Genomic DNA, 25,946 nt, shown 5'->3' on the forward strand with positions numbered 1-25,946 from the left:
AATTGTTATAATTAAAATAAAATAGTGAGTGTTTTAACTTGAGCAAAAAAGAAATAGCTCCGACATTACCTTTCAAGCCTCTCTAGCGCTCTGCATTTCGCAATGACTCAGTTTTCGTCGACCATTATAAGCGATCATGAATTCAGTAATATCGTCACTATTTTAAGCCTCTAAGTAGCTAGATTACAGGCGCCTGCCAACGCGCCCAGCTGATAAAATGTATAAGTGTACGGTTTTATATGGTACCTAAATAATAGATTAGTTCTAGAAATTTTTTTATCCAATCGGACTTTTTAATTAACTTAATTTTAATTGATAGAATGCTTATTGTATAGTTTTATAACAGTCGGATTTAATATTAGGTATGTTACCTATTATTAACTTTTATCTGTAGAAATTATTTTATTTTAATGAAAACATGTATACACCTATCTTTTTCTATGCTTCTATTCTTTCATTACAGTAGTTTTTTTTTACAGAACCGAGTTGAAGTGTGTTAATTTGTTAATACACAGAAACATATGTCAGTATAATAAAGGAAGATTACTGTGCAATTTGTTTTTATTTAGTATTTATGTATGTTAATTTAAGACAGATATAATGCACTTCTAGAATATTTCATATTACTTCAGAATTTTAATAAAATTCCTTTTTCCAATTGACTATTTGTTGAGTAAATTTATGTCCGATTCATTTAAGTTTTATTATTTTGTTATTTATTTTTTAGCCAACATAACTTTATTTATCTAATTTAAGCTTTGTAAAACTAAAGCTGATTTTAAAATTGTTATAATTAAAATAAAATAGTGAGTGTTTTAACTTGAGCAAAAAAGAAATAGCTCCGACATTACCTTTCAAGCCTCTCTAGCGCTCTGCATTTCGCAATGACTCAGTTTTCGTCGACCATTATAAGCGATCATGAATTCAGTAATATCGTCACTATTTTAAGCCTCTAAGTAGCTAGATTACAGGCGCCTGCCAACGCGCCCAGCTGATAAAATGTATAAGTGTACGGTTTTAAATGGTACCTAAATAATAGATTAGTTTTAGAAATTGTTTTATCCAATCGGACTTTTTAATTAACTTAATTTTAATTGATAGAATGCTTATTGTATAGTTTTATAACAGTCGGATTTAATATTAGGTATGTTACCTATTATTAACTTTTATCTGTAGAAATTATTTTATTATAATGAAAACATGTATACACCTATCTTTTTCTATGCTTCTATTCTTTCATTACAGTAGTTTTTTTTACAGAACCGAGTTGAAGTGTGTTAATTTGTTAATACACAGAAACATATGTCGGTATAATAAAGGAAGATTACTGTGCAATTTGTTTTTATTTAGTATTTATGTATGTTAATTTAAGACAGATATAATGCACTTCTAGAATATTTCATATTACTTCAGAATTTTAATAAAATTCCTTTTTCCAATTGACTATTTGTTGAGTAAATTTATGTCCGATTCATTCTAGCTTTATTATTTTGTTATTTATTTTTTAGCCAACATAACTTTATTTATCTAATTTAAGCTTTGTAAAACTAAAGTTGATTTTAAAATTGTTATAATTAAAATAAAATAGTGAGTGTTTTAACTTGAGCAAAAAAGAAATAGCTCCGACATTACCTTTCAAGCCTCTCTAGCGCTCTGCATTTCGCAATGACTCAGTTTTCGTCGACCATTATAAGCGATCATGAATTCAGTAATATCGTCACTATTTTAAGCCTCTAAGTAGCTAGATTACAGGCGCCTGCCAACGCGCCCAGCTGATAAAATGTATAAGTGTACGGTTTTATATGGTACCTAAATAATAGATTAGTTCTAGAATTTTTTTTATCCAATCGGACTTTTTAATTAACTTAATTTTAATTGATAGAATGCTTATTGTATAGTTTTATAACAGTCGGATTTAATATTAGGTATGTTACCTATTATTAACTTTTATCTGTAGAAATTATTTTATTTTAATGAAAACATGTATACACCTATCTTTTTCTATGCTTCTATTCTTTCATTACAGTAGTTTTTTTTTACAGAAACGAATTGAAGTTTGTTAATTTGTTAATACACAGAAACATATGTCAGTATAATAAAGGAAGATTACTGTGCAATTTGTTTTTATTTAGTATTTATGTATGTTAATTTAAGACAGATATAATGCACTTCTAGAATATTTCATATTACTTCAGAATTTTAATAAAATTCCTTTTTCCAATTGACTATTTGTTGAGTAAATTTATGTCCGATTCATTTAAGCTTTATTATTTTGTTATTTATTTTTAAGCCAACATAACTTTATTTATCTAATTTAAGCTTTGTAAAACTAAAGCTGATTTTAAAATTGTTATAATTAAAATAAAATAGTGAGTGTTTTAACTTGAGCAAAAAAGAAATAGCTCCGACATTACCTTTCAAGCCTCTCTAGCGCTCTGCATTTCGCAATGACTCAGTTTTCGTCGACCATTATAAGCGATCATGAATTCAGTAATATCGTCACTATTTTAAGCCTCTAAGTAGCTAGATTACAGGCGCCTGCCAACGCGCCCAGCTGATAAAATGTATAAGTGTACGGTTTTATATGGTACCTAAATAATAGATTAGTTCTAGAATTTTTTTTATCCAATCGGACTTTTTAATTAACTTAATTTTAATTGATAGAATCCTTATTGTATAGTTTTATAACAGTCGGATTTAATATTAGGTATGTTACCTATTATTAACTTTTATCTGTAGAAATTATTTTATTTTAATGAAAACATGTATACACCTATCTTTTTCTATGCTTCTATTCTTTCATTACAGTAGTTTTTTTTTACAGAAACGAATTGAAGTTTGTTAATTTGTTAATACACAGAAACATATGTCAGTATAATAAAGGAAGATTACTGTGCAATTTGTTTTTATTTAGTATTTATGTATGTTAATTTAAGACAGATATAATGCACTTCTAGAATATTTCATATTACTTCAGAATTTTAATAAAATTCCTTTTTCCAATTGACTATTTGTTGAGTAAATTTATGTCCGATTCATTTAAGCTTTATTATTTTGTTATTTATTTTTAAGCCAACATAACTTTATTTATCTAATTTAAGCTTTGTAAAACTAAAGCTGATTTTAAAATTGTTATAATTAAAATAAAATAGTGAGTGTTTTAACTTGAGCAAAAAAGAAATAGCTCCGACATTACCTTTCAAGCCTCTCTAGCGCTCTGCATTTCGCAATGACTCAGTTTTCGTCGACCATTATAAGCGATCATGAATTCAGTAATATCGTCACTATTTTAAGCCTCTAAGTAGCTAGATTACAGGCGCCTGCCAACGCGCCCAGCTGATAAAATGTATAAGTGTACGGTTTTATATGGTACCTAAATAATAGATTAGTTCTAGAAATTTTTTTATCCAATCGGACTTTTTAATTAACTTAATTTTAATTGATAGAATGCTTATTGTATAGTTTCATAACAGTCGGATTTAATATTAGGTATGTTACCTATTATTAACTTTTATCTGTAGAAATTATTTTATTTTAATGAAAACATGTATACACCTATCTTTTTCTATGCTTCTATTCTTTCATTACAGTATTTTTTTTTTACAGAACCGAGTTGAAGTGTGTTAATTTGTTAATACACAGAAACATATGTCGGTATAATAAAGGAAGATTACTGTGCAATTTGTTTTTATTCAGTATTTATGTATGTTAATTTAAGACAGATATAATGCACTTCTAGAATATTTCATATTACTTCAGAATTTTAATAAAATTCCTTTTTCCAATTGACTATTTGTTGAGTAAATTTATGTCCGATTCATTCTAGCTTTATTATTTTGTTATTTATTTTTTAGCCAACATAACTTTATTTATCTAATTTAAGCTTTGTAAAACTAAAGCTGATTTTAAAATTGTTATAATTAAAATAAAATAGTGAGTGTTTTAACTTGAGCAAAAAAGAAATAGCTCCGACATCACCTTTCAAGCCTCTCTAGCGCTCTGCATTTCGCAATGACTCAGTTTTCGTCGACCATTATAAGCGATCATGAATTCAGTAATATCGTCACTATTTTAAGCCTCTAAGTAGCTAGATTACAGGCGCCTGCCAACGCGCCCAGCTGATAAAATGTATAAGTGTACGGTTTTATATAGTACCTAAATAATAGATTAGTTCTAGAAATTGTTTTATCCAATCGGACTTTTTAATTAACTTAATTTTAATTGATAGAATGCTTATTGTATAGTTTTATAACAGTCGGATTTAATATTAGGTATGTTACCTATTATTAACTTTTATCTGTAGAAATTATTTTATTATAATGAAAACATGTATACACCTATCTTTTTCTATGCTTCTATTCTTTCATTACAGTATTTTTTTTTTACAGAACCGAGTTGAAGTGTGTTAATTTGTTAATACACAGAAACATATGTCGGTATAATAAAGGAAGATTACTGTGCAATTTGTTTTTATTTAGTATTTATGTATGTTAATTTAAGACAGATATAATGCACTTCTAGAATATTTCATATTACTTCAGAATTTTAATAAAGTTCCTTTTTCCAATTGACTATTTGTTGAGTAAATTTATGTCCGATTCATTTAAGCTTTATTATTTTGTTATTTATTTTTAAGCCAACATAACTTTATTTATCTAATTTAAGCTTTGTAAAACTAAAGCTGATTTTAAAATTGTTATAATTAAAATAAAATAGTGAGTGTTTTAACTTGAGCAAAAAAGAAATAGCTCCGACATTACCTTTCAAGCCTCTCTAGCGCTCTGCATTTCGCAATGACTCAGTTTTCGTCGACCATTATAAGCGATCATGAATTCAGTAATATCGTCACTATTTTAAGCCTCTAAGTAGCTAGATTACAGGCGCCTGCCAACGCGCCCAGCTGATAAAATGTATAAGTGTACGGTTTTATATGGTACCTAAATAATAGATTAGTTCTAGAAATTGTTTTATCCAATCGGACTTTTTAATTAACTTAATTTTAATTGATAGAATGCTTATTGTATAGTTTTATAACAGTCGGATTTAATATTAGGTATGTTACCTATTATTAACTTTTATCTGTAGAAATTATTTTATTATAATGAAAACATGTATACACCTATCTTTTTCTATGCTTCTATTCTTTCATTACAGTATTTTTTTTTTACAGAACCGAGTTGAAGTGTGTTAATTTGTTAATACACAGAAACATATGTCGGTATAATAAAGGAAGATTACTGTGCAATTTGTTTTTATTTAGTATTTATGTATGTTAATTTAAGACAGATATAATGCACTTCTAGAATATTTCATATTACTTCAGAATTTTAATAAAATTCCTTTTTCCAATTGACTATTTGTTGAGTAAATTTATGTCCGATTCATTTAAGCTTTATTATTTTGTTATTTATTTTTAAGCCAACATAACTTTATTTATCTAATTTAAGCTTTGTAAAACTAAAGCTGATTTTAAAATTGTTATAATTAAAATAAAATAGTGAGTGTTTTAACTTGAGCAAAAAAGAAATAGCTCCGACATTACCTTTCAAGCCTCTCTAGCGCTCTGCATTTCGCAATGACTCAGTTTTCGTCGACCATTATAAGCGATCATGAATTCAGTAACATCGTCACTATTTTAAGCCTCTAAGTAGCTAGATTACAGGCGCCTGCCAACGCGCCCAGCTGATAAAATGTATAAGTGTACGGTTTTATATGGTACCTAAATAATAGATTAGTTCTAGAAATTTTTTTATCCAATCGGACTTTTTAATTAGCTTAATTTTAATTGATAGAATGCTTATTGTATAGTTTTATAACAGTCGGATTTAATATTAGGTATGTTACCTATTATTAACTTTTATCTGTAGAAATTATTTTATTATAATGAAAACATGTATACACCTATCTTTTTCTATGCTTCTATTCTTTCATTACAGTATTTTTTTTTTACAGAACCGAGTTGAAGTGTGTTAATTTGTTAATACACAGAAACATATGTCGGTATAATAAAGGAAGATTACTGTGCAATTTGTTTTTATTTAGTATTTATGTATGTTAATTTAAGACAGATATAATGCACTTCTAGAATATTTCATATTACTTCAGAATTTTAATAAAATTCCTTTTTCCAATTGACTATTTGTTGAGTAAATTTATGTCCGATTCATTTAAGCTTTATTATTTTGTTATTTATTTTTAAGCCAACATAACTTTATTTATCTAATTTAAGCTTTGTAAAACTAAAGCTGATTTTAAAATTGTTATAATTAAAATAAAATAGTGAGTGTTTTAACTTGAGCAAAAAAGAAATAGCTCCGACATTACCTTTCAAGCCTCTCTAGCGCTCTGCATTTCGCAATGACTCAGTTTTCGTCGACCATTATAAGCGATCATGAATTCAGTAATATCGTCACTATTTTAAGCCTCTAAGTAGCTAGATTACAGGCGCCTGCCAACGCGCCCAGCTGATAAAATGTATAAGTGTACGGTTTTATATGGTACCTAAATAATAGATTAGTTCTAGAAATTTTTTTATCCTATCGGACTTTTTAATTAACTTAATTTTAATTGATAGAATGCTTATTGTATAGTTTTATAACAGTCGGATTTAATATTAGGTATGTTACCTATTATTAACTTTTATCTGTAGAAATTATTTTATTTTAATGAAAACATGTATACACCTATCTTTTTCTATGCTTCTATTCTTTCATTACAGTAGTTTTTTTTTACAGAACCGAGTTGAAGTGTGTTAATTTGTTAATACACAGAAACATATGTCAGTATAATAAAGGAAGATTACTGTGCAATTTGTTTTTATTTAGTATTTATGTATGTTAATTTAAGACAGATATAATGCACTTCTAGAATATTTCATATTACTTCAGAATTTTAATAAAATTCCTTTTTCCAATTGACTATTGGTTGAGTAAATTTATGTCCGATTCATTCTAGCTTTATTATTTTGTTATTTATTTTTTAGCCAACATAACTTTATTTATCTAATTTAAGCTTTGTAAAACTAAAGCTGATTTTAAAATTGTTATAATTAAAATAAAATAGTGAGTGTTTTAACTTGAGCAAAAAAGAAATAGCTCCGACATTACCTTTCAAGCCTCTCTAGCGCTCTGCATTTCGCAATGACTCAGTTTTCGTCGACCATTATAAGCGATCATGAATTCAGTAATATCGTCACTATTTTAAGCCTCTAAGTAGCTAGATTACAGGCGCCTGCCAACGCGCCCAGCTGATAAAATGTATAAGTGTACGGTTTTATATGGTACCTAAATAATAGATTAGTTCTAGAAATTGTTTTATCCAATCGGACTTTTTAATTAACTTAATTTTAATTGATAGAATGCTTATTGTATAGTTTTATAACAGTCGGATTTAATATTAGGTATGTTACCTATTATTAACTTTTATCTGTAGAAATTATTTTATTATAATGAAAACATGTATACACCTATCTTTTTCTATGCTTCTATTCTTTCATTACAGTAGTTTTTTTTTACAGAACCGAGTTGAAGTGTGTTAATTTGTTAATACACAGAAACATATGTCGGTATAATAAAGGAAGATTACTGTGCAATTTGTTTTTATTTAGTATTTATGTATGTTAATTTAAGACAGATATAATGCACTTCTAGAATATTTCATATTACTTCAGAATTTTAATAAAATTCCTTTTTCCAATTGACTATTTGTTGAGTAAATTTATGTCCGATTCATTTAAGCTTTATTATTTTGTTATTTATTTTTAAGCCAACATAACTTTATTTATCTAATTTAAGCTTTGTAAAACTAAAGCTGATTTTAAAATTGTTATAATTAAAATAAAATAGTGAGTGTTTTAACTTGAGCAAAAAAGAAATAGCTCCGACATTACCTTTCAAGCCTCTCTAGCGCTCTGCATTTCGCAATGACTCAGTTTTCGTCGACCATTATAAGCGATCATGAATTCAGTAATATCGTCACTATTTTAAGCCTCTAAGTAGCTAGATTACAGGCGCCTGCCAACGCGCCCAGCTGATAAAATGTATAAGTGTACGGTTTTATATGGTACCTAAATAATAGATTAGTTCTAGAAATTTTTTTATCCAATCGGACTTTTTAATTAACTTAATTTTAATTGATAGAATGCTTATTGTATAGTTTCATAACAGTCGGATTTAATATTAGGTATGTTACCTATTATTAACTTTTATCTGTAGAAATTATTTTATTTTAATGAAAACATGTATACACCTATCTTTTTCTATGCTTCTATTCTTTCATTACAGTATTTTTTTTTTACAGAACCGAGTTGAAGTGTGTTAATTTGTTAATACACAGAAACATATGTCGGTATAATAAAGGAAGATTACTGTGCAATTTGTTTTTATTCAGTATTTATGTATGTTAATTTAAGACAGATATAATGCACTTCTAGAATATTTCATATTACTTCAGAATTTTAATAAAATTCCTTTTTCCAATTGACTATTTGTTGAGTAAATTTATGTCCGATTCATTCTAGCTTTATTATTTTGTTATTTATTTTTTAGCCAACATAACTTTATTTATCTAATTTAAGCTTTGTAAAACTAAAGCTGATTTTAAAATTGTTATAATTAAAATAAAATAGTGAGTGTTTTAACTTGAGCAAAAAAGAAATAGCTCCGACATCACCTTTCAAGCCTCTCTAGCGCTCTGCATTTCGCAATGACTCAGTTTTCGTCGACCATTATAAGCGATCATGAATTCAGTAATATCGTCACTATTTTAAGCCTCTAAGTAGCTAGATTACAGGCGCCTGCCAACGCGCCCAGCTGATAAAATGTATAAGTGTACGGTTTTATATGGTACCTAAATAATAGATTAGTTCTAGAAATTGTTTTATCCAATCGGACTTTTTAATTAACTTAATTTTAATTGATAGAATGCTTATTGTATAGTTTTATAACAGTCGGATTTAATATTAGGTATGTTACCTATTATTAACTTTTATCTGTAGAAATTATTTTATTATAATGAAAACATGTATACACCTATCTTTTTCTATGCTTCTATTCTTTCATTACAGTATTTTTTTTTTACAGAACCGAGTTGAAGTGTGTTAATTTGTTAATACACAGAAACATATGTCGGTATAATAAAGGAAGATTACTGTGCAATTTGTTTTTATTTAGTATTTATGTATGTTAATTTAAGACAGATATAATGCACTTCTAGAATATTTCATATTACTTCAGAATTTTAATAAAGTTCCTTTTTCCAATTGACTATTTGTTGAGTAAATTTATGTCCGATTCATTTAAGCTTTATTATTTTGTTATTTATTTTTAAGCCAACATAACTTTATTTATCTAATTTAAGCTTTGTAAAACTAAAGCTGATTTTAAAATTGTTATAATTAAAATAAAATAGTGAGTGTTTTAACTTGAGCAAAAAAGAAATAGCTCCGACATTACCTTTCAAGCCTCTCTAGCGCTCTGCATTTCGCAATGACTCAGTTTTCGTCGACCATTATAAGCGATCATGAATTCAGTAATATCGTCACTATTTTAAGCCTCTAAGTAGCTAGATTACAGGCGCCTGCCAACGCGCCCAGCTGATAAAATGTATAAGTGTACGGTTTTATATGGTACCTAAATAATAGATTAGTTCTAGAAATTGTTTTATCCAATCGGACTTTTTAATTAACTTAATTTTAATTGATAGAATGCTTATTGTATAGTTTTATAACAGTCGGATTTAATATTAGGTATGTTACCTATTATTAACTTTTATCTGTAGAAATTATTTTATTATAATGAAAACATGTATACACCTATCTTTTTCTATGCTTCTATTCTTTCATTACAGTATTTTTTTTTTACAGAACCGAGTTGAAGTGTGTTAATTTGTTAATACACAGAAACATATGTCGGTATAATAAAGGAAGATTACTGTGCAATTTGTTTTTATTTAGTATTTATGTATGTTAATTTAAGACAGATATAATGCACTTCTAGAATATTTCATATTACTTCAGAATTTTAATAAAATTCCTTTTTCCAATTGACTATTTGTTGAGTAAATTTATGTCCGATTCATTTAAGCTTTATTATTTTGTTATTTATTTTTAAGCCAACATAACTTTATTTATCTAATTTAAGCTTTGTAAAACTAAAGCTGATTTTAAAATTGTTATAATTAAAATAAAATAGTGAGTGTTTTAACTTGAGCAAAAAAGAAATAGCTCCGACATTACCTTTCAAGCCTCTCTAGCGCTCTGCATTTCGCAATGACTCAGTTTTCGTCGACCATTATAAGCGATCATGAATTCAGTAACATCGTCACTATTTTAAGCCTCTAAGTAGCTAGATTACAGGCGCCTGCCAACGCGCCCAGCTGATAAAATGTATAAGTGTACGGTTTTATATGGTACCTAAATAATAGATTAGTTCTAGAAATTTTTTTATCCAATCGGACTTTTTAATTAGCTTAATTTTAATTGATAGAATGCTTATTGTATAGTTTTATAACAGTCGGATTTAATATTAGGTATGTTACCTATTATTAACTTTTATCTGTAGAAATTATTTTATTATAATGAAAACATGTATACACCTATCTTTTTCTATGCTTCTATTCTTTCATTACAGTATTTTTTTTTTACAGAACCGAGTTGAAGTGTGTTAATTTGTTAATACACAGAAACATATGTCGGTATAATAAAGGAAGATTACTGTGCAATTTGTTTTTATTTAGTATTTATGTATGTTAATTTAAGACAGATATAATGCACTTCTAGAATATTTCATATTACTTCAGAATTTTAATAAAATTCCTTTTTCCAATTGACTATTTGTTGAGTAAATTTATGTCCGATTCATTTAAGCTTTATTATTTTGTTATTTATTTTTAAGCCAACATAACTTTATTTATCTAATTTAAGCTTTGTAAAACTAAAGCTGATTTTAAAATTGTTATAATTAAAATAAAATAGTGAGTGTTTTAACTTGAGCAAAAAAGAAATAGCTCCGACATTACCTTTCAAGCCTCTCTAGCGCTCTGCATTTCGCAATGACTCAGTTTTCGTCGACCATTATAAGCGATCATGAATTCAGTAATATCGTCACTATTTTAAGCCTCTAAGTAGCTAGATTACAGGCGCCTGCCAACGCGCCCAGCTGATAAAATGTATAAGTGTACGGTTTTATATGGTACCTAAATAATAGATTAGTTCTAGAAATTTTTTTATCCTATCGGACTTTTTAATTAACTTAATTTTAATTGATAGAATGCTTATTGTATAGTTTTATAACAGTCGGATTTAATATTAGGTATGTTACCTATTATTAACTTTTATCTGTAGAAATTATTTTATTTTAATGAAAACATGTATACACCTATCTTTTTCTATGCTTCTATTCTTTCATTACAGTAGTTTTTTTTTACAGAACCGAGTTGAAGTGTGTTAATTTGTTAATACACAGAAACATATGTCAGTATAATAAAGGAAGATTACTGTGCAATTTGTTTTTATTTAGTATTTATGTATGTTAATTTAAGACAGATATAATGCACTTCTAGAATATTTCATATTACTTCAGAATTTTAATAAAATTCCTTTTTCCAATTGACTATTGGTTGAGTAAATTTATGTCCGATTCATTCTAGCTTTATTATTTTGTTATTTATTTTTTAGCCAACATAACTTTATTTATCTAATTTAAGCTTTGTAAAACTAAAGCTGATTTTAAAATTGTTATAATTAAAATAAAATAGTGAGTGTTTTAACTTGAGCAAAAAAGAAATAGCTCCGACATTACCTTTCAAGCCTCTCTAGCGCTCTGCATTTCGCAATGACTCAGTTTTCGTCGACCATTATAAGCGATCATGAATTCAGTAATATCGTCACTATTTTAAGCCTCTAAGTAGCTAGATTACAGGCGCCTGCCAACGCGCCCAGCTGATAAAATGTATAAGTGTACGGTTTTATATGGTACCTAAATAATAGATTAGTTCTAGAAATTGTTTTATCCAATCGGACTTTTTAATTAACTTAATTTTAATTGATAGAATGCTTATTGTATAGTTTTATAACAGTCGGATTTAATATTAGGTATGTTACCTATTATTAACTTTTATCTGTAGAAATTATTTTATTATAATGAAAACATGTATACACCTATCTTTTTCTATGCTTCTATTCTTTCATTACAGTAGTTTTTTTTTACAGAACCGAGTTGAAGTGTGTTAATTTGTTAATACACAGAAACATATGTCGGTATAATAAAGGAAGATTACTGTGCAATTTGTTTTTATTTAGTATTTATGTATGTTAATTTAAGACAGATATAATGCACTTCTAGAATATTTCATATTACTTCAGAATTTTAATAAAATTCCTTTTTCCAATTGACTATTTGTTGAGTAAATTTATGTCCGATTCATTCTAGCTTTATTATTTTGTTATTTATTTTTTAGCCAACATAACTTTATTTATCTAATTTAAGCTTTGTAAAACTAAAGCTGATTTTAAAATTGTTATAATTAAAATAAAATAGTGAGTGTTTTAACTTGAGCAAAAAAGAAATAGCTCCGACATTACCTTTCAAGCCTCTCTAGCGCTCTGCATTTCGCAATGACTCAGTTTTCGTCGACCATTATAAGCGATCATGAATTCAGTAATATCGTCACTATTTTAAGCCTCTAAGTAGCTAGATTACAGGCGCCTGCCAACGCGCCCAGCTGATAAAATGTATAAGTGTACGGTTTTATATGGTACCTAAATAATAGATTAGTTCTAGAAATTTTTTTATCCAATCGGACTTTTTAATTAGCTTAATTTTAATTGATAGAATGCTTATTGTATAGTTTTATAACAGTCGGATTTAATATTAGGTATGTTACCTATTATTAACTTTTATCTGTAGAAATTATTTTATTATAATGAAAACATGTATACACCTATCTTTTTCTATGCTTCTATTCTTTCATTACAGTATTTTTTTTTTACAGAACCGAGTTGAAGTGTGTTAATTTGTTAATACACAGAAACATATGTCGGTATAATAAAGGAAGATTACTGTGCAATTTGTTTTTATTTAGTATTTATGTATGTTAATTTAAGACAGATATAATGCACTTCTAGAATATTTCATATTACTTCAGAATTTTAATAAAATTCCTTTTTCCAATTGACTATTTGTTGAGTAAATTTATGTCCGATTCATTTAAGCTTTATTATTTTGTTATTTATTTTTAAGCCAACATAACTTTATTTATCTAATTTAAGCTTTGTAAAACTAAAGCTGATTTTAAAATTGTTATAATTAAAATAAAATAGTGAGTGTTTTAACTTGAGCAAAAAAGAAATAGCTCCGACATTACCTTTCAAGCCTCTCTAGCGCTCTGCATTTCGCAATGACTCAGTTTTCGTCGACCATTATAAGCGATCATGAATTCAGTAATATCGTCACTATTTTAAGCCTCTAAGTAGCTAGATTACAGGCGCCTGCCAACGCGCCCAGCTGATAAAATGTATAAGTGTACGGTTTTATATGGTACCTAAATAATAGATTAGTTCTAGAAATTTTTTTATCCAATCGGACTTTTTAATTAACTTAATTTTAATTGATAGAATGCTTATTGTATAGTTTTATAACAGTCGGATTTAATATTAGGTATGTTACCTATTATTAACTTTTATCTGTAGAAATTATTTTATTTTAATGAAAACATGTATACACCTATCTTTTTCTATGCTTCTATTCTTTCATTACAGTAGTTTTTTTTTACAGAACCGAGTTGAAGTGTGTTAATTTGTTAATACACAGAAACATATGTCAGTATAATAAAGGAAGATTACTGTGCAATTTGTTTTTATTTAGTATTTATGTATGTTAATTTAAGACAGATATAATGCACTTCTAGAATATTTCATATTACTTCAGAATTTTAATAAAATTCCTTTTTCCAATTGACTATTGGTTGAGTAAATTTATGTCCGATTCATTCTAGCTTTATTATTTTGTTATTTATTTTTTAGCCAACATAACTTTATTTATCTAATTTAAGCTTTGTAAAACTAAAGCTGATTTTAAAATTGTTATAATTAAAATAAAATAGTGAGTGTTTTAACTTGAGCAAAAAAGAAATAGCTCCGACATTACCTTTCAAGCCTCTTTAGCGCTCTGCATTTCGCAATGACTCAGTTTTCGTCGACCATTATAAGCGATCATGAATTCAGTAATATCGTCACTATTTTAAGCCTCTAAGTAGCTAGATTACAGGCGCCTGCCAACGCGCCCAGCTGATAAAATGTATAAGTGTACGGTTTTATATGGTACCTAAATAATAGATTAGTTCTAGAAATTGTTTTATCCAATCGGACTTTTTAATTAACTTAATTTTAATTGATAGAATGCTTATTGTATAGTTTTATAACAGTCGGATTTAATATTAGGTATGTTACCTATTATTAACTTTTATCTGTAGAAATTATTTTATTATAATGAAAACATGTATACACCTATCTTTTTCTATGCTTCTATTCTTTCATTACAGTAGTTTTTTTTTACAGAACCGAGTTGAAGTGTGTTAATTTGTTAATACACAGAAACATATGTCGGTATAATAAAGGAAGATTACTGTGCAATTTGTTTTTATTTAGTATTTATGTATGTTAATTTAAGACAGATATAATGCACTTCTAGAATATTTCATATTACTTCAGAATTTTAATAAAATTCCTTTTTCCAATTGACTATTTGTTGAGTAAATTTATGTCCGATTCATTCTAGCTTTATTATTTTGTTATTTATTTTTTAGCCAACATAACTTTATTTATCTAATTTAAGCTTTGTAAAACTAAAGCTGATTTTAAAATTGTTATAATTAAAATAAAATAGTGAGTGTTTTAACTTGAGCAAAAAAGAAATAGCTCCGACATTACCTTTCAAGCCTCTCTAGCGCTCTGCATTTCGCAATGACTCAGTTTTCGTCGACCATTATAAGCGATCATGAATTCAGTAATATCGTCACTATTTTAAGCCTCTAAGTAGCTAGATTACAAGCGCCTGCCAACGCGCCCAGCTGATAAAATGTATAAGTGTACGGTTTTATATGGTACCTAAATAATAGATTAGTTCTAGAAATTTTTTTATCCAATCGGACTTTTTAATTAACTTAATTTTAATTGATAGAATGCTTATTGTATAGTTTTATAACAGTCGGATTTAATATTAGGTATGTTACCTATTATTAACTTTTATCTGTAGAAATTATTTTATTTTAATGAAAACATGTATACACCTATCTTTTTCTATGCTTCTATTCTTTCATTACAGTATTTTTTTTTACAGAACCGAGTTGAAGTGTGTTAATTTGTTAATACACAGAAACATATGTCGGTATAATAAAGGAAGATTACTGTGCAATTTGTTTTTATTTAGTATTTATGTATGTTAATTTAAGACAGATATAATGCACTTCTAGAATATTTCATATTACTTCAGAATTTTAATAAAATTCCTTTTTCCAATTGACTATTTGTTGAGTAAATTTATGTCCGATTCATTTAAGCTTTATTATTTTGTTATTTATTTTTAAGCCAACATAACTTTATTTATCTAATTTAAGCTTTGTAAAACTAAAGCTGATTTTAAAATTGTTATAATTAAAATAAAATAGTGAGTGTTTTAACTTGAGCAAAAAAGAAATAGCTCCGACATTACCTTTCAAGCCTCTCTAGCGCTCTGCATTTCGCAATGACTCAGTTTTCGTCGACCATTATAAGCGATCATGAATTCAGTAATATCGTCACTATTTTAAGCCTCTAAGTAGCTAGATTACAGGCGCCTGCCAACGCGCCCAGCTGATAAAATGTATAAGTGTACGGTTTTATATGGTACCTAAATAATAGATTAGTTCTAGAAATTTAATTGATAGAATGCTTATTGTATAGTTTTATAACAGTCGGATTTAATATTAGGTATGTTACCTATTATTAACTTTTATCTGTAGAAATTATTTTATTTTAATGAAAACATGTATACACCTATCTTTTTCTATGCTTCTATTCTTTCATTACAGTATTTTTTTTTACAGAACCGAGTTGAAGTGTGTTAATTTGTTAATACACAGAAACATATGTCGGTATAATAAAGGAAGATTACTGTGCAATTTGTTTTTATTTAGTATTTATGTATGTTAATTTAAGACAGATATAATGCACTTCTAGAATATTTCATATTACTTCAGAATTTTAATAAAATTCCTTTTTCCAATTGACTATTTGTTGAGTAAATTTATGTCCGATTCATTCTAGCTTTATTATTTTGTTATTTATTTTTTAGCCAACATAACTTTATTTATCTAATTTAAGCTTTGTAAAACTAAAGCTGATTTTAAAATTTTTATAATTAAAATAAAATAGTGAGTGTTTTAACTTGAGCAAAAAAGAAATAGCTCCGACATTACCTTTCAAGCCTCTCTAGCGCTCTGCATTTCGCAATGACTCAGTTTTCGTCGACCATTATAAGCGATCATGAATTCAGTAATATCGTCACTATTTTAAGCCTCTAAGTAGCTAGATTACAGGCGCCTGCCAACGCGCCCAGCTGATAAAATGTATAAATGTATGGTTTTATATGAGACCTAAGTAGTAGGATAGATCTAGAAAATTTTAAATTATCAAACTAAGCTAAGTTAAAATTTAACACTTTATTAAGTATTAAACATTTACAGTAAGATATCTAGTTTTATGTATAATACCAATCTTTAACTAATTTTCTAAATAATAATTCTTAAATGATTTAACTGCTTAACTAAATATTAGTATAGTTCTAAAAAATTTTATATTACATCGGAATTTTTTAATTAACTTAATTTTAATTGATAAACCATCTATGTTTATTTTTGTTTTACTAGTTATTTACTTACTTATTTTATACTTACAGTATAATAGATTAATCTCAGATAAATAGTTTAAAAATTCTAGATAGAGAACTTTTGAACTTAAAAAAAAGTAAAAGTAAATAAGCTTTATTATAGTGCACTTTGGTTTTAAATGCTTAAAATCAATCCTAAAACATTTAACTTTTTCAATTAAATGTTTTTGTTTTGTTGATTTTAAACATTTTACTTAACAGCGAAGACCAGTATTGCTTTATTTATAGAACATTCAAATACAACAAAAAAAGGTTTTCGACTGTTAAGCCTAAAAAGAAGACTTTTATAAGCAAAGGTGCTACTACTAAACACATTAACACTAGTAATGTAATACTAAATACCATAAAATAACAGTATTTTAAGTGATTAAATAAATAATAATAGTAATAAATTACAACAAGTGAAGTGTTTTAAATAGAATAATAACTAGATTGCCTACTCCAAAACTAATCCATTTGGAGTAAAGCATCAAGATTATATACTATAAAACATAAGACTTTATCGTAACTCAATTACTTCTAATGTCAAACATACATTTTTATACTTTCAGTTTATTACATTAGATAAATAGTATGCTTAAGACTAGTCAAATATTCTAAAAAATAAAAGTGTTTGCACTGATAAATCCCATTGGTCATGTTTAAAAATAAACTGAACCGAGATTTGGCAAAATTTAGTTTTTTATTGAATATAAGACTGACATATATAAAATTAAACAAAAACTTAATTAACCGGCGTAAGCATTACGACGTGGCCTAGAGGACGGCTTTCGATATTTGTGCAAAAGTTCGGGAGCAAGACTTCCTCCGATAGGAGGAAGTCGCAGCGGGAGAACTTATGCACAAATATTGAAAGCTGTCCGATACCGTTTTAACTCAAAGCCGAACCACTTCTTAAACTATAGTATCATACTTTTATATGATTTGACGGTTAAGTTTACTACCTATAATTTAAGCGTGGTTAGGCTTTTAATAAAATCCGGTTAGAAAAAGATTAAAAAAATTTATAAAGATGATTGCCGAAAAAAATTAAGGAAAATAAAACTATCGAGCGAAGCGAGATAATACTTCGGCTACTTAATTTCAAAAAATTCAAAAACAAACCTCAAAAATTTCGATTTAGGGAAAAATCTTAAATCGAAAATAAGTTCATGTGGGAGACTTGGGCGAAATTTAGTTAGCTATATTGGTTTTAAAAAATTTTACGTGTGATATTAACAAAACCACGTCGCTGTTGTAATTCAAAATAAATATGAATTTTTAGTTTTCTTTGATGAAAAATTGTATTTAGCCTACTTAATTATTAGTATATTTCTACAACTAGATAAGTTATGTTAATGATTATAGTTACACTAATAGCGCTACTATACAATTTTTTTTTACTAGATTTAGTTATTTATTACTTAGTATTTGAACATTTGGCATAAGGAAAATAATTACTTGAACAAACCAATATTCGTTGGAGACAATTTATATCTTAATATTTATAATCTTAGCAAAGGTACATCTTTATTTTTAGGAATAAAGTTATGCTACATATGATATCAGTAAAGTTGACTAAATAACTTCTGTAGGGTCTTAAGGTCTGTAGGGTATTTACTTATCTCATTATGTCTCTCTTAATTATTATTAATTAATTTTATTTCGACTACGTTTAATTAGTTTGTATTTGACTCTTATTTAATGGTTTATAAATTTCAAAATATCATTCATATTTTATAAGTATTTGCCAACTTAAAGTTAATTCATTAATATTTTTATATAATTCTAAAAGACATATAATGAAGCAGTATGTAACTAAGAAACATAAAATCAGAATTAGAAATTTAAAATATATCAATAAAATTTTAGATAATTATTCTGTTGATTTTTGAAAACACTTGAAAAAAAAGTTCTTAGTTCTATAAACCTTAAACTTAAAAGAGACATCAAAAGATAAATATGTACTAAACTAAGACTTTACAGAAGTTTTAAATGTTAGACTACTTTTTGTTGACTGATATTAAATTTTTATAAATTTGTTTAAGATAAATTACCTACTTTTTAAATAACTATTTAATATTTCTTATATTTTAAATAGACTTATAAATGACTACTTATTATGTAAAATTCAAATTAGTATCGTGAATAAATATAAATAACTAAAACTAAGTAACTTAGTAGGATAGTTTTACAAACAATCAATACTTTCTTGATTGTTTTGGACAAAGAGATAGATAATAACTGAGTCTTTGTGAAAGAGAGAATAAGTAGTGAAGAGATAAAGTAGAAATACAAAGTTTTTTCTGATTATAATCAGAATTTAATATAAAATCAGAGTAATAAAAATATATATAGCGTCCAAAGAGGAAATTATATCATATTATTAAACTATCCTTTCTAAGTTATTTAATTAAAATTAGTTATTTTTACTTACTTATATTAATTCAAAGTTTATCTATAATTTATTAAAGAATAAATTTTAACTATCACTTAATCAACTCATAAACTCACCTAAATTTAACCTAAATACAAATATTTATAGTCTTGACTAACAAACTATAATTTTCAAGATTTCAACAGTACAAAACTTAACTAACCCATTTCTGCAGCATCACGAAGACCAAGATCCAAGATGAAGGATCCATCCAAGATAATCCATGTTAGAATATCCAATAACTTAAGAGAAGTATTTATATTATACCAACGAATGAAAAGTAAATAAATTGGTTTTACAGTTTAGTGCAAAATTGAACAAGACGGATCAAGAGACTATCATAGTTGCAGATGACTACGTGAACATAATAATAATTTAATACTTAAAAGACATTTAAGACTTTTGAACAAGGACTTTTGTCAAAATAATTACCTTCATGATCAAAGAAGCTCAATTTAGAATGTTTAGAAGACTTTGGGATATGAATTTTATTAAACTTGAACTACAAACAGCAACTGTTTTTCAATAGTACACTTCTATGTTTAATGTTTTAATAACTTATGGTGGTGAGTAAAAGAAAAACTGAACTTCACACCGTTTAGAATTTTTGCTAAATGAGCGGGTTTAGGCGCGAATTTGCTTTTTATACTGATTTCTGAATGATTATGACGTTTTTTCGCACTTTAATTTTTAAAAGCAGAGACGGTTTATACCAGAGCTTTAACTAGATTTTAAAATAAAAACTATATGTTTATAAATATTTCAATCTTTTATGTTTTTGTTTTTGGTTATATGAAAAAAGTAAATTTTTCTGTAGACAAACAAAAAATCTAGTATCACTACTTCGAAATTAAATTTATTGTCATTAATATTTGTTGTATTATGTATTACAAACAGCTATAAAGCTCGTAAGTTTACGATTCGTAAACTATTTATAATACATTTTTGTAATTTGGTATTTTTTTGGTATTAAGTTAGAAATAAATTTAATCTAAAGAACTATTTTATTCAATAAGCTTCTAAATTAACATTTTATTCTTACTAGGAAATTTATTAATAATATATATCTAACAAAGTATTTTTATTTTTTTTTTTTATACAAAATATTTTATTTTGAAAAAGCTTTTTCTATGTTTATTTTATGTCTACTAAATTTAAATTAATAAATTATTTATATTTGTGAATTTTTGTAGTAATTCATTTGTATTTTTTATTATCATGTTGCATACAATTATTAGTTTTATAATATGCCCTGATAACACTAACAAAATATTTGTCTACTAGTAAGTATTTTGAATATTATTTATAAAGCAAGCTACTACAAAATGCAATCCATGACAACAACACAAACAACTTTTACACTGGATTAGCATAAAAAACAATTTTGACCGAAAGATGGACAACAATGAGAAGAAGAAGAAAGAAACAAGCAGACAAGTAAAGTGAAGACAGAGATAAAAAGTAGAGCAATTGAACAATGGACAAAATAATAACAAAATAAAACAATTAAACATTCAGTATAAGAAGAGTGTACACAAGCCAATGTAAGTCAATTTCAACATCAAACTACATATACTAATTAAATTTTAGTTTTATTATTATGATTTGTTATCATATTTACAACTACAATTAAAACAATTATGAGTTAGTTATAATACTAAAAGTTAATAAAATAACTTATTAACAACTAAAATTTTTGATTTATTAATTGCATTTCAGACCTTAAATATTACAACTTAATAGCAAAGAAATATAATTCTATTTACAGTTTGTAATAAGATAATATATACAAAGTTTGTTAGACTTAAAGATTAATAACATAGTTTTGAATAGTAAAGAATAAGCTGTACATTTAAAAAACTGGTTGACACTTATCTACTTTTTATATCCTTCCTGGTGATATATTTCGTTTATTAGTTTTACTGTGTACAATAAATGAACAACATTGTATGTAGAATTCAAAAACTAAATCAAAAGGAAATGAACAATTAAAACAATGTCAATTAGAGAAAGCACATGCTAGTACACAAGTATTTCAAATATTTTTGACAAATATATGATGACTTAATCTTTACTTTCTACCATTGTTTAAGAAATCTATAGACAAATAAAGGTAAATTAATTTTGTTTCTATACATAGTTCTTTATCTGTTGATTGAAGCTAAATTATCACAATTAATATATTATATGTAGTACATGTTTGTAATCATACAATATGCATGTTTTAAGTTGTAAGTTAACTTGATGTGATTAATTTTGTGCACTTTGTTTCATTTTACTATGCTTATTTTTTATACTATAATTAAGTTGTGTAAATGTTTTATAATAACTTTAGCTATTATTTAAATAAACATTGTGAGGTAATATAAAACACTGAGTTATCAAAAAGATGTAATAAAGATTCATATCATCATCTGAGTTATGATTGGCATTACATTATATTTTTTTATTACATCTTTATTTATACTGATTATTTTTATCAGTTTAAGTCTGCGTATTTTTAAATAAACAGAAGTTATATCTTATGTATACTTAATTCAAAATTGTTTTTTATTATTGTACTAAAATTAATAACTTACAACTAATAACTTTTTTTAGTTTAAATTCATATTTATATTTAAAACTTTGAAACCAAAACTTACTACTTATAACTATAGAATAAATAATCTTGTATTGTTTTTACTCTAATATATGTTGTTTACAATATATACATTTTTAAAAGTTATAGTATTAACATAATATTGAACAACATAACTTGTATATTAATTTAGATTTGTAAGTGTTTGTTTATTTATGTCATTTTATGGTTAAAGTCTAAAAAATAGTGTTTATGTAATTAATGAGCTTTTTATCTGTTATCTTGCTTTATAAATGTTTGTGTATCATCTGTTTAAACAACTTGTTTATTCATAAATTATGAATTGTTTTTAAACTATATAATGTAGTGGTGTATGTTTTATAGTTATACAGTTTATTACTACATATTATTTTCTTATCATTTGATTTTACAGTAAACTGTATAATTTTATATCTACAAAATGTGTTTGAATTCTTTAAAACAGTATAATCTGTTCAATGGTACTTGAACAGTATGTTTCAATATGTCATATCTTGAAAATGGTCCATTGTAAAAAAATGAAACAGTTACCTCATTTGAACTTTTTGCTAAATGAGCGAATCTGCTTTTTATACTGAGTTCTGAATGATTATGATGTTTATACTGAGTTCTGAATGATACTTTGATTTTTAAAAGCAGGTACGATTTATACCAGGGCTTTAATTAACATATAATATATAAATTTTAATTGAAGTAAAAAAAAACTTTAAAAACTACCTTTTGGATTTTTGAAAACAGTAAATTTTTATGTACAAAAAAGTAAGGTTTTTATTGACAATATTTTAAAATTATAAACCTTCATTCGTTTGCTACTACTGTTTATTGCATTATGTATTAAAATCAACTAAGAGCTTCGTAAGTTTTTTACATATTATTTTCACAAATTTCGATTTTTTAAGTACCAGCTTTTGAAATAAACTTAATCTATTAACCTATATAATTCAAAAACTTTGTAAGTTAAAATTTTGTCTTTACTTATGTAATATTTTGCTTTAGACTTGTATAAAACAACAGTTTATTTTTATTTTTTATAAACTGTACACAATAATTGTTTATCTATACAACATGATGTATATGTTTTTTTTCGTATACTAACATTTTCAGTTGATATTAAATTATGTTATAACTGAAGTTTTTAAATTTGTTTTATTTATTTGCAGTAAATAATTTTTGTTATTTATTATTGTTATGTTTTGTTTATTTGGTAGTTTTATTAACATATGCCCAGATAAAACTTACATAATATTTGTCAATGTAGTAAGCATTTTTAAAATTATTTATAAAGCAAGCTACTATACTACAAACTGCAAGCCATGATAACAACACAAACGACTAAAATTGAGTTATAAGTTAAATAAAACAAATTTAAAAGCAAAGTAGACTTGTTATTAGAACAAAAATAAAAAGGAGAAGAAAGCAAAACTTTATTCAAAGAGCAGATGGTTGAGCTTAACAAGAGGAATCAACATGGAAAGATAATCAAAAGGAATAATGAAATTGAAGGTTCAGTATGAGGTAAGCACACAGTTAAATGTAAGTCTTTGCATTAAATTTTGTTGTGATGAGTTAATATATTCATTAAAAAAATTTTTGAGTCATTAGTATGTGAGAGGTTAAATTATTGTTTCTGTAAAATGTTGATTTGCATAAAAAGCAGTATAGTTTTAGGAAAAATAGTACAACTGAGCTGGCTGTGAATGATATTGTGGATGAAAAGACTGAGGCTGGTGAAAAAAGATTAGTTAATTGTTCTTTCTTATTAGATTTAGCAAAAGCATTCATTACGGTCAGTCATAAAATACTCTTATCAACAGTAAACGGTTATAATGTCAAAAAATCTATGGTAAGTTTACTACAAAGCTATATAAACAATAGAAACCAACAAGGTTACCATTTTACCTGGAAACCTGCAAAAACCTTGAAAAACCTGGAATTTGACAATTTAGGCAAAAAAAAACTAAAATCAATTGAACAAAAATAACTAACAAAACCTGGAACTTTAACAACTTTCACATGTTCAGTAGTTTTACTTAAAATTTTTGTCATCATGGAAATTTTTTTTAGCAAAAATTTATTTCAAGTAGTTATATAGTATCTTTTTAATGTTTTTATATTATTTAACACATAACTTAAACTTAATTTAACTTTAAACTAAAACTAAACCCAAAAGTGTGTACGTTTAAAAATCTGGAAGAAACTTGGAAAACCTGTGAAAAAAATTGAAAAATGAGTGGCAACCCTGAGCCAATCAATTGTTTTAAATAATGTTGTGTCTGAGCGTGAAATTGTAATGTTGTTCTTGTTTGGGTCCTTTGTTGTTTCTTGTGTATACAAATGATGTTTTTTCTTCTACTGAGATTAATATGAGACTGTTTGCTGATGATGCCTGCTTAAGCTACAAATATAGTGATGATGATGCCTGCTTGTGTGAACAGTGTTATTAATGAAGAGCTGAAAAAAGTTTATGTATGGTTGTGTTCTAATAATTCATTTTAGTATACACAAGATAGAAAATTCCTTTTACTTGTTGTTATTCTTTTTGAGTAAATAGTTATTTGTTTCTATGTATTTACATGTGTCTCATAAATATAATATTTTTGTTTAAATACACATTGTTGTATATATAGCCTTAATTTGATTTAGTACTTTATTTTACTTGCCTAAAATGCTTAACTCATTATATTACAATATCAAAGTTTTCCTTTATTATAAACTGTACACCTTCTCATATAACATGATGTATATTTTAATATTACAAGAATAACTTATGTATCAAATGTTTTATTTTATTTATTTTCATATATGCATAACCTTTTTCGATTATATTTATTGTATTGTAAACGACAGTTTTTACTAACAATTTAATTTACTAATATGCAATAATTTGATTTTTTGTTATTTTATAACATATGTTAACAGATAAAACCACTGACTTACATGAAATTAATTATTGACTAAATAGATTTACTTATTATAAGTAATAACTTACTTGTGAAAACGTTTGCTTAAATTTTAAAGTTTAAATGTTGTAACTTAAAAAACAAAAAAACTTTATAAGTTTATGATTGTATTTTTAATTTTCATTTGAAAAGTAAGTTATATTTGTTCCATAGACTGTATGAGTGAGTTTTTATTTAATGTCAGCAGACACGGGAGTAAAATTAAAGTTATAGATATTTAAAATGATGTAAAATTGGTAGAAACTCATTTACATAAATTTAATAATATAATATAGAAAACTTAATAAGAATTTACACATAATTTGTTATTTAGTTTCACTTTGAAGAACGTTGATTGGTTGTACCAACAAACTTAAAACTGATAAAGAAATGAACTGTACAATGGAGATCAAGGTTATGAAGTGAGAGTACACAAGTAAGTCAAATGTTTTAAACAACAATTATGATAAGTGAATAATTAATACATTTAACTAGTTGCTATATGATTGTTAGGCATATTATTTAAAATAAGTATGTGTCTTCAATAGTTTTGTTTGTTAACTGATTTCATTGTGATAAAATGGTGTGATTTCATTTAGTAAGGTAATAGTTGTTGTAAAATTCGTTTTATTTTTCTTTTTATTATTTTTCTTTTGTGTTCTTATATTTAATTATCAGTCGTATGTATGTTTTATATATGTATTTTTTGTATGTATTTCTAATAACTTTATAAGTTACTTTAAAGCTTTAGAATACGGATTTGTTAAAATCACATTTATCTGATAAGCATTTGTATTATCATTCAATTTGCAATAAGCATCACATTTTGTTTTGCTTTTCTTTAATTACTATTGAATATTATTAGTTATATTTTATTTAAAAAAGTTGCTTTTCAACGGTTAAAGTCTGCAATAGTAAAAATAGTTATATCCTATATACACTAATAAAAGTAAAAATTTCAAAGTTAATGTTAAGGCCACAGGGGGAGGGGGTAGGCCCTTTTTTTACAAGTTTATGTTGTTTATAGATGTCCATATTTAATCTAATTCGAA

The sequence above is a fragment of the Thalia democratica genome, chromosome 9 (genome assembly GCF_965202585.1).
Source record: "Thalia democratica chromosome 9, ktThaDemo2.hap1.1, whole genome shotgun sequence".
Classification (NCBI taxonomy): domain Eukaryota; kingdom Metazoa; phylum Chordata; class Thaliacea; order Salpida; family Salpidae; genus Thalia; species Thalia democratica.